Consider the following 11,188-nt stretch of genomic DNA (forward strand, 5'->3'; position numbering starts at 1 on the left):
ACGCGATGGTCAGGGGAAGAGACCATCGCGAACGCGAACAACTCGTGAACGCGAAGGCCCTTCTGGCCTCAATGCATCGCGAACGCGAAAAAGACATGTCGAGTGTTTTGAAAACAGAATAAAAAATGGGAGTCTTCCATAATTTCTTATTTTCAAAAACAAGAAGGCTTAGAGGCGATTTTCAAGAGACAAGTTCTTCCCCAAAGTGTTTGTAGAATTCTTAGACGTTTGTGGATAGTGACACCAAATCTTTGGGTAGTCGTGTATTAGTGTTTTAAATTGTTATAAAATTTTTGCACTTCTTATTTGTTTAGTTTAAGTTATTGTTAATTACTGTTTTGGTTAGTGATTAGCGTGTTAGAACTTTATCTGTTGGCTTGCGAAGCATTCAAGAGTTAGGCGCCATCACGATGCCGACGGTAAAAAATCCGGGTCGTGACAGTTTTTCAATTGCCTTTTCTCTCTCTCTCGTATATATACAAACTAAACTGGCTTACTCTTGTCTGTATTATTCTGTATGGTCAAACACACATACTAAATAAAGAACAAATTGGAATTTTCTTCTTTATTCTCGATTAAAAGTAAACTAGCGTATTTACTTTTTACTCAAAAAGAGAAAAAAAAAAACGAATAAAAGGATATTAGTAGTGATTCTGATTAGAATAAGAGGATATTAGAATATTTTAGACAAAAAGATCGGAGAAACATAGCGAAGGGAAGCAGCACACGTAACACACAGCTAGAACTAGGGAAGGAGAAAATCTTGTACAATATTAAGAAAGTCAATTCCACACCAAACAACAATCTTCAGTTTGTGTGTTCGCAATTATTTAAAGCCGAAGGATGACTAATCGTTGCGTACATTTGTTAGTCTTAACTCCCTATAAATAGAAGCAAAAATACAAGCAAAATCATCCACAGCTTTTGCCTGCATATACATTTAGTTTCATTCATTAAATTAGGTCATGGCTTTTCGTTTGAGTCATTTGAGCCTTGCACTGAGCCTTGTGGCTCTTGCACTAGCAGGTGTTGCCATATATAGGAACACTTATGAAGCCATGAGTAAGGGATTCCAAACACTTTCTCCAGAGTTAGATCTGCTGGAGTCAGCAGCCAGCATTTTAACCCTAAATAATAATGCTGAGCAAAATTCAGACAGCAAGTTAACCCAACCATTATCTCCATTGGCATGCATCTTCTCGGCTGTTCAAGGAGTTGTGAACAGTGCAATCGATAGAGAAAGGCGCATGGGAGCTTCTCTCATTCGCCTCCACTTCCATGACTGCTTTGTTGATGTAAATTCCTTCACTCTTTTTACTGCTCTCGCATTCTTTACTCTTTTTGCCGTATTTAATTACTTTAAAAGAACAAGAAGGCAAAGAGAAAGAATCAATAAAAGACAGTTTTCTTGTTTTCCTAAATTTAACAATTTTTAAAGGTTTAACGGGATATAAGGAGTTTTTCACAACCGTCGAAAGCCAAGAATTTCGCTATGAGTGTTTGAGATTTTCTACGATGAAGGTTGTCCAACTGATCATCCTTCACTTCACTGATTGTAACTCTGCCCCTACCACGGCCATAATTGAGTAACTTATAATGCATGAACCAAAATAAGGTCAAAACAATCTATTTACTTATGATAAAAAGTTAGTTGTCCTAGCTGGTATTTAATCAATCAAACAAGTACTTATTAATTTATTACTCCCTCCGTTTTAATTTATGTGAACCTATTTCCTTTTTGATCCGTGCAAAAAAGAATGACCTTTTTCCTTATTTGGAAACAATTTACCTTTATGCAATTATTTATAACCACACAAAATATATGTGTCTTATTTTACCTCACAAGTTCAAAAGTCTTGTCTCTTTTCTTAAACTCCGTGCCCAGTCAAATAGGTTCACATAAATTGAAACGGAGGGAGTATTATATTATGAGAAATGTTTGCTATTACGACTATAATGAAAATTATCAGTTGGGTTTTTTTTGGAGTGGGTGGGGTGGAGGGGTACAAATAGTGGAGCTGTGAACCTGCACGGAACAAGTCAAACCCACCCTAACTTGGAAAAGTCTTTTCTGTTTCTGTTTAGGTTGCCTTCCAATTCTTGTTTGTTACTGTCACTTATGTAGCTCTTTCCTTAAAAAAAGAAGAAAAAAAAAATACTCTATGAGTTTCATTTTATGTGGCAAAATTTAAATAGATTATTGAAATGTGTGGTTTAAAGTAAGTCATATATATTTGTGTGATTTTAAATTACCTTATTAAGAGTAAAATAGAAAATTTAAAGTTAAATTATTATTAAAATTTAAAAAATTATCATTCTTTTTTAAATGGACTAAAAAGTAAATATTGCCTTGTAAAGTTGATTGAATGGAGTAGCTTTTTCCTATTTTCCCCTTGACAAAGCTTGCTACATGTTTTTTCACTTTCAACGTGCCTGAATGTCGTTTGCTCGTTCTCATTATTCTCATCCTGACTATCTATCTATGCTCATGAGTCATGACCGAGCTTCCATTTCTTCTTTCAGCTTATCTAGCCATAAAACTCATGAAGTGATGATTATGGTTGACTAATAGCTACATCTTTATTAACAGGGTTGCGATGGAGGAGTTCTTCTAGACGATATTCCTGGATCATTCCAAGGGGAAAAAACCTCACCACCCAACAACAACTCAGCTAGAGGTTTTGAAGTCATAGAACAAGCTAAACAAAGAGTAAAAGATACTTGTCCCAACACACCTGTATCTTGCGCAGACATCTTAGCTATTGCTGCTCGGGATTCTGTTGTTAAAGTAAGTTCATTAATTTTCTATCTCTAACGTACCAATTTTTACTTTAACGATTATTTACCGCCACCCAAGTTCCACCCCCATGGTTTTGGGGTATAGAGTTTCTGTTCGCTACACAAGACAGCGAAACCAATTTTATATCACTAGATTAAGAGTTGCCTTCCACCAGCAGTAAGGTATGTCAATACTTTGACAATCAGGACTCAAAAAAGCAGATTAATTGTTTAACCAAAAATTGAATTATTAGGCCAGCAATTAAATATACATTATCAGCAAAAACTACCTTAAAGATTTCAATTATATACACATATAATATTAAAGATTTTCGCACGATCAATGAATTTTAATATATGATACTAGGTTTGTTGCAACTTTTGTAACTATGTTACTATTACTCCCTCGCTTCATCTTATGTGAACTTACGGAGTTTAACAAAGAAATACTTTTGGAATTATGTTTTTAAATATGTCATGATATTTCTGTGGATTATAAAATTATGTCATTAAGAAAAAAAAAAAATTAAAGTCAAGTTATTTTTAATATAGAAATATATCGTTTTTTAATAATAAATTAATAGCAAGAAAATAGTACTCCATCCGGTCCCACTACTAGAATTCCGGAAAAAAGCGACCAGCAAAAGCTACCAACGTTGGTCGCTTATTGGCCAAAAAGCGACCAAAAAGCGACCAACCACGCCTGGTCGATATTAAGCTGGTCCCTTTACCTTAGGGACCAAAGTTGGTCGCTAAATAGCGACCAACGTTGGTCTCCCAGGTAAAAGGACCAAATTTTCCGGGCAAAGCATATAGCGACCAACTTTGGTCGCTCAAATATTTTAATATTATATATTTGGCGACCAAAGTTGGTCTCCAGATGTTAATAATGTTTTATTTTTATTTATTTTTAATCATATTAAGCGACCAACTTTGGTCGCTATATTAATAAATGTTATAATTTTTTATTTATTGGGCGACCAATATTGATCGCCAATGGAAAGAATTAATTTTTTTTTTAACTATAAGCGACCAACCTTGGTCACAAAATTACCAGAATTTTTTTTTAAGTGAATAGCGACCAACTGGACACCAAAGTTGGTCGCTTTTTTGGTATATTTTTGGCAGAAACTACCTGTTTTGGCTGCTACACCACCTGCCAGCTTATACCAAATATCCTAAACAGGCATTTTATGCCAGCAACAACAACAACAACAACAACACTAAAACGCAACAAAATATAAAGATCAATAGAACTAAAACATTAAGCTAACAAAACTAAGTTAACATTTATTACAAGCTCATTCGAAAACTAGTTCTATTGTCTAGTTCAAAGTATATAAAGTACTCAAGGAGTGTTCTTTTAGCATCCTCGTTCGAAAGTTGGATTGCCTCGGCCGACTCGTTAGGTGGCTGACTTCGTATGAATTCCCCCACATCAGCTCTGAAGCGAACCTATAAGAAAAATTATATTGAATTAATATTTCAAAATTTATATAAAAGTAAATCAAAATACTTAATGATAAGTAAAAAACTTACATGTATAGTCGAGGCTCGACCCTCGACCCACCTTTCTGAATCAGTCTCTTTCTTCTTCTTTACAATACGAGTTTCATTGAATAGCTCATCTTGCTTCATTGGCATCATAAAGCTGTCCGGTGGCTTTGGTGATTATCCTCATGGTACTATTACTCGGGATGAACTTGGATACAGAGAATAACTTGGATACAGTAGCTGACAGGGTGTGTCTTTTGATCAATTGTTGTTCTCGTTAGCGACAATGATGTTGAGACTGCAATGACATGTGTTTCAACTAGAGATGGTATAGGCAGGAATTTTAACATTTCCTAAGTAGATAAAAGAAAGATTATAGAGGAATTCTCTACTTCATTTTTCCAAGAAGAAAAGTAAGTTATAGAGAGTGACAAGGGTGATGGGTGAGTGGAATGTTTTCCGTTGGTCAGTGCAGTTCCCATAAAACGGGGATCATACGACTCTAGTGATGACAAAGACTATAGCTAAGGTTTGTTCTAACTTTCTTCCAAGTCTGATCCGTACAAGGCCTTAATGGGATATTGGTGATATATTCTTCTGAATCCGAAGAATATATCACCAATATCCCACTAAAGCTTTGTAAGGATCAAACTTGGAAGAATAGTTAAGAACAAAACTTCTATAATCTCTGTCATCATAGAGTCTTATGATCCCCGTTTTATGGGAACTGCCATGACCAACGGAAAAACAATCCATCACCATCAACCTTGTCACTCCCAATTAAACTCCTTTTCCTCTTGGAAATTGAAGTATAGAATTCCTCTATTACCTCTTCTTTTATCTACTTAGGAAATGTTAAAACTCCTACCTACACCATAACTATTGAAACACATGTTCTTGCCTTCTCATCATCGTTGTCGCTAATGAGAAGAAAAATTAAAGGCACACTCTGCCAAGTACTATGTCTTAGTTATTCTTGGTGGAAGAGTTCCATTTGCATGTCTAATATTACTATCAACCCCTTTACAAAATCCTCCCGCAATCTAAAATTCCAATACATAAACCAAAATTTTAATTCATATCTAAAGGTTCAACTCATATCCACAAATTCAATTTATAATCTAAAATTCCAATTCATAAACAAAAATTCCAATTCATATCCTAAAGGTTTCAAGTCATATCCTAAAGGTTCTAGTCATATCCTAAAATTTTCAAGTCATATCCTAAAGGTATCAACTCATATCCACAAAAGTTCAAGTCATATCCTGAAATTTTAATTTATAATCTAAAATTCCAATACATAAACCAAAATTTCAATTCATATCCTAAAAGGTTTCAACTCATATCCACAAAAGTTCAAGTCATATTCCTAACAATTTCAATTTATAAACTAAAATTCCAATACATAAACCAAAATCTCATTCATAAACTAGAAGTCCAATTCATATCCTAAAGGTTCAACTCATATCCACAAAAGTTCAAGTCATATCCTAAAATTTCAATTTATAAACTAAAATTCCAATACATAAACCAAAATCTCAATTCATAAACTAAAAGTCCAATTCATATCCTAAAGGTTCAACTCATATCCAAAAGTTCAAGTCATATCCTAAAAATTCAATTTAAAAACTAACAATTACATAATAATCAAAATTTTAATTCATCATCTAAAGGTTCAACTCATATCCAAAAAAAAAATCAATTTATAATCTAAAATTCCAATTCATAAACAAAAATTCCAATTCATATCCTGAAGGTTCAAGTCATATCCTAAAGGTTCTAGTCATATCCTAAAATTTCAAGTCATATCCTAAAAGTTTATATCCTAAAGGTTCAACTCATATCCACAAAAGTTCAAGTCATATAAATTTTAATTTATAATCTAAAATTCCAAAATACATAAACCAAAAATTTTTAATTCATATCCTAAAGGTTCAACTCATATCCACAATAGTCCAAGTCATATCCTAAAATTTCAATTTATACTAAAATTCAATACAATAAACCAAAAATCTCAATTCATAAACTAGAAGTCCAATTCATATCCTAAAGGTTCAACTCATATCCACAAAAGTTCTATAGTCATATCCTAAAATTTCAATTTATAAACTAAAATTTCCAAATACATAAACCAAAATCTCAATTCATAAAACTAAAGTCCAATTCATATCCTAAAGGTTCAACTCATATCCACAAAAGTTTCAAGTCATATCCTAAAATTTCAATTTAAAAACTTAAATTCCAATACATAAATCAAAATTTTAATTCATATCTAAAGGTTCAACTCATATCCAAAAAAAAAATCAATTTATAATCTAAAATTCAATTCATAAACAAAATTCCCAATTCATATCCTGAAGGTTCAAGTCATATCCTAAAGGTTCTAGTCATATCCTAAATTTTCAAAGTCAATATCCTAAAAGTTTATATCCTAAAGGTTCAACTCATATCCACAAAAGTTCAAGTCATATCCTGAAATTTTAATTTATAATCTAAAATTCCAATACATAAACAAATATTCAATTTCATATCCTAAAGGATTCAACTCATTCCACAAAAGTTCAAGTCATATCCTAAAATTTCAATTTATAAACTAAAATTCCAATTACATAAACCAAAATTCAATTCAATAAACTAAAAGTCCAATTCATATCCTAACGTTCAACTCATATCCACAAAAGTCAAGTCATATCCTAAAATTTCAATTTATAAGCTAAAATTCCAATACATAAACAAAATCTCAATTCATAAACTAAAAGTCCAATTCATATCCTAAAGGTTTCAACTCATATCCACAAAAGTTCAAGTCATATCCTAAAATTTCAATTAAATAATCTAAAATTCCAATACATAAACCAAAATTTCAATCATATCCTAAAGTATTAGTTATATATGTGTGATATGCCCATAATGTATAATGGGTTAAGTGTTTTTATTTATCAATATAAGGGTGTATTCTCAAATTATAAACTTCTAAACTTTCAAAGATAAATTTATTAATTATCTATTCATTTAATTAAACGGATTTTAGATTGGCTACCATATTCCATCTAAATCAAGAAACAAAAGAAATATCAATTGTTTCTCACTGGCCATTCCTTTTCTGAAAGAAAATATCAATTGGTCTTCTACAAGTAAAGTCTGCACCTTCATTTTTTGTGTTTAATATCAATTTGTTTGTTGATACTGCAATACTACTGATTATCATATTAAAATTATTCTTCGTGTTTCAATTTTGTGATAAGTAGAAAAGTTCTATTTAGGAAATCTACATGAGTCAATTAATGAAATAAAATAAATATCATAGATAATCAGATCTAGATTCTAAATCCTCACAAGAATAAATTCTAATTTGACCCAACCATAACAAGATTAACATAAACCCTAAAAATTAGGGTTTCTTCTCTTCAACCCATTTTTTCCAAATTAGTAGGTAAACTAATTATTTAGCTAACTATAATTACCTACATTTAATTTAGCTAAGAACAATAATTTTTTACAAATCAAACTACAAAGATTAAAATAATCGTGTGTATTTCTAAAAAAATAAGGAAAGGAGAGAGAAACCTACCTGGACAATGAAGGACACCGGCGGTGGAGCTGACTGCTGCCTCCGGCAGTGGAGGGTGGAGGGGGACGCGGCGTCGATGGAGGGGAAGACGGGGGGATGGGAGTTTGGTGTGAGAGAGAGAAGAGAGAGAAAAAATAAGAGAATATGAGGGAAACCGTTTTTTAGCTACTGTATTTACAGAAACCGACAAACTTGGCGTTATTTTTGTAGCCAAATGTATTGACTATTTGACCAAATAGTTACCACATTGTCGTATATCTAAAAAAAATTAAATTACTTTTAATTCGATTTAATATTATATATATATAAGCCATGTTCGATATAATATATATTATATATATTATATATATATATATATATATATATATATTACATATATTAAGCCTATATATAAGCCATATTCGATATAATTTACCTAATACGCTTATACTTAGTGCATAGTACAGCGTAAGTATATATAAGCCATATATATAAGCCATATTCGATATAATATTACCTAATACGCTTATACTTAGTGCATAGTACAGCGTAACTATATATATTACATATAATATAAGCCAAAATGTATTGACTATTTTGACCAAATAAGCTACCACATTGGTCGCTATAATCTAAAAAAAATTAATTACTTTTAATTCGATTTAATATTATATATATAATAGCCATGTTGATATAAATATATATAATATATTATATATATATATATATTATATATATTATAATATATATACATATTATAAGCCATATATATAAGCCATATTCGATATATATTACCTAAATACGCTTATACTTAGTGCATAGTACAGGTAAGTATATATAAGCCATTATATAAGCCAATTCGATATAATATTACCTAATACGTTAATACTTAGTGCATAGTACAGCGTAACTATATTATTACATATATATAAGCCATTTCTGATATAATATTACTAATACGCTTATACTTAGTGCATAGGCATAGCGTAACTATATATATTACATATATATAAGCCATATTCAATATAATATTACTAATACGCTTATACTTAGCGCATAGTAACAGTGTAACTAATATATATTACATATATACAAGCATATTCGATATAATATTACCTAAACGCTTATACTAGCGATAGTACAGCGTAACTATATATATTACATATATATAAGCCATATTCGATATAATATTACCCTATTACGCTTATACTTAGTGCATAGTACAGGCGTAACTATATATATTACAATATATATAAGCCATATTCGATATAATATTATCTAATACGCTGTATACTTAGTGCATATACAGCGTAACTATATAATATTACATATATATAAGCCATGTTCGATATAATATACCTAATACGTCTATACTTAGTGCATAGCATGTAGAGTATATTTTAGTCTATTCATCTCTTGTGTTACAAAAGTGTTAACGGCTTACATTTATATTATTTAGATAGTAAATACAAAAGTGATTTTTTTATTTTGACCTTGTTGACACTGAAAAGGACCAACTTTGGTCGCTAATTATATAAATTTAAATTAGCGACCACAGTTGGTCGCTAATTTAAATCAGATTTATTTATATTTTATATAATATTTAAAATAATAATATAATTGTTAAACGGGTCCCATATTAGCGACCAAGTTGGTCTCTGTTTTATAAGCGACAACTTTGGTCGCTAACTTTGAATTATATTTATTTTATTTTATATATTATTTTTTAAATAATAATAATTATTAAAATTTAATAAGTGGTCCCACAATAGCGACCAACGTTGGTCGTTAATCTCAGTATTTCTTTGACCAAGTAAGTCTGACTAGTCCGGTCAATATTTTGACGAAATTATTAACCAAATAGCGACCAACTTTGGTCGCTAATGTATTTAAAATAATTATTTTTATTATTTTCTCCAATTTAGAGACCAATGTTGGTCGCTTTTCTTGACAGACCAACTTTGGTCGCTAAAGTTTGGTCGCTTTTTTCCGGAATTCTAGTAGTGTCCAAAATAAGTGATTTTTTAGCCTTTTTTTTGGGGTCCAAAATAAGTGATTTTTTCAGATTTCAAGAAAGAATTAATTATTTTTTTCCAACATTGCCCTTGGAGTAAATAGTGTTGGAGTATGTATTAGGAGTATTTATGTGAAGAGATACTAAAGGTTAATATGGTCAATTTTATTGCTAATTAATGCTAAAAGGTGAATTTCTCAATATGTGTGAAAACATCTAAAAAATCACTTATTTTGGACCAGAGGGAGTATCACATAAATAAAATAAGGGAATAACTTAAAATTCTGTTGTGTATTTGACAGCTAGGAGGACAAGGCTATAACGTTGCACTAGGGAGAAGAGATGCAAGAGCGGCCAACTTCACTGGTGCTTTAACTCAGCTTCCAGCTCCGTTCGACAATCTAAACCGTGCCAATTAGAAAATTTAATGACCAAAAACTTTAATGCCCGGGAAATGGTGGCGCTAGCCGGGCCCACACGGTGGGTTTCAACCAGGTGCGCCACCGCATGCAACAGCAACCTTTCGTTAAACCCAGCGGCACGTCTTCAATGCAACTGCTCCGTCCCCCAGAACGACACCAACTTGCAACAACTGGATAGAACTCCTGCAGTGTTTCGACAGGAGTTTACTTCCAGGCCTTAAACAGGAACCAGGGTATACTTTTCTCGGATCAAGTGTTGACGGGGAATACCACCACTGCTGCTATTGTTACAACCTACAGCAATAATGGTGCTGTTTTCCTTGGAGATTTTGCTGCTGCTATGATCAAGATGGGAAACTTGCCTCCCTCACAGGGCGTTCAATTGGAAATTCGTGATGTTTTGGTAGCAGGGTCACCCAGCTCTGTGTCTTCTATGTGAAAGGAAACTTGAAATTTGGCAAAAAGGAATTATGAACTCACTATTAGTTGGTTGATGTTTTCTTAAATAAAAGAATCACTGGTTCCAGAATGTTGTTCTAGTAATTTGTTTTATAATATGTTGTGTAATATTGTTCTTCTTGTTTATAATCCAATTGTGATTCCCTTTGTATAGCTCCAAAATTAATGTACTCCTGTATTGTTTTTCCAGTGTTGAAAAATTCTGAATCTGTTAATTAAGGAGCTGATCAGAATAGTTAAAATTAATAGTATATATATTGTCATATATCCAAAATCCACAACCAAATCATGAAGCAACAGATTGCTATGTTGATACTCAAATCAAAGAAATACACTGAAAAGGGAATAGATAGACAGAAAGAAGAGATAGGGGGAGAAGAGAGCCACGAAGAGAATTAAATCGACAAGGGAGAGACCAAATAGGGGAAGTTTCAATTAAATTCAGCCTAACTCTAGAATGTAATAAACGTA

The 11,188-nt window shown here is 31.9% G+C and overlaps 1 pseudogene; it reads left to right on the plus strand.

Annotated features, from left to right (window-relative positions):
• Nucleotides 1–863: 863 nt before the first annotated feature.
• On the plus strand, nt 864–10,697 carry LOC109208262 (annotated as a pseudogene).
• The last annotated feature ends 491 nt before the right edge of the window (nt 10,698–11,188 follow it).

The sequence above is a fragment of the Nicotiana attenuata genome, unplaced genomic scaffold (assembly GCF_001879085.1).
Source record: "Nicotiana attenuata strain UT unplaced genomic scaffold, NIATTr2, whole genome shotgun sequence".
NCBI lineage: Eukaryota > Viridiplantae > Streptophyta > Magnoliopsida > Solanales > Solanaceae > Nicotiana > Nicotiana attenuata.